Source organism: Eumetopias jubatus, unplaced genomic scaffold, assembly GCF_037043125.1.
Source record: "Eumetopias jubatus isolate StellerSeaLion01/CBP00866 unplaced genomic scaffold, mEumJub1_p1.0 scaffold_13, whole genome shotgun sequence".
Taxonomy (NCBI): Eukaryota; Metazoa; Chordata; class Mammalia; order Carnivora; family Otariidae; genus Eumetopias; species Eumetopias jubatus.
The window spans coordinates 2,518,799-2,519,630 of NW_028274819.1; positions in this window are offsets into that span (position 1 = coordinate 2,518,799).

Consider the following 832-nt stretch of genomic DNA (forward strand, 5'->3'; position numbering starts at 1 on the left):
AGGAAGAGACGCGGTCACACCTACGTGGAGAGCAGGGGCGGCCCTAGGGGCCGGTGGGCAGCTTCCCACCCACCCTGGTGAGAGGCACTTCACAGGTCGGGGGTCAGTGGCAGGGGTCACCCCGTCTTATAGTCAGGCCCTCACTTGGGACGTCTCAGAAACAGATGAGGAGGGCCTGGGGGGCCTGCGGACCAGCGGGGGTGTGGTCAGCGCAGGGAAGGCCGTGCCCGGGCTTCCGAGGGCCCTCGAGGGAGGACTGCACCCAAGCCCGGGTCGGAAGCTCGGCCCAGACCAGCCCTGCGCAAGTGTAGCCCCTCGTGGGTGTGGCAGGCACCTCTCTCTGGAAACACCCCGCCCCCAGGCCCAGCACTAAATTGGCTCTGTCAACCCTGGCCATGGCCACGTGAACCTGAGACGTGCCACTGACCCATGCCGGGCCACCAGAACTTCCCTCCCTGGTGACAGCTCTAGGTGGGGAGATGGCCGCTGACGCACACGGGGGGGTGGTGGGGGTGGCCGAGAGCTGCCTAGAGAGAGAGGATGGTGCCCAGAGCACCAGGGGCAGCTGGCCTGGGACCAGACCCCGCTGCCCTGAGACCCTGCCCCCCACACCCCCTCGGTCTGTCCTCCCTCTGCTTCGGCTCCTCCTCAGGGGTCTCTGCTGCTAGCGCCCCAACAGCTTCACTCGGAGAGAGACACAGGTGTGCTTAAAGCCAGGTGTGCCCCGATTCACACTCTGCCCGAGCCCTGGGCACTCCTGAATGGGCTTCCTTCCTGCCCCAGGCCTAGCCCAAACAGCCCACCGCTCACGAGCAGGCCTGGGCCTCCTCCT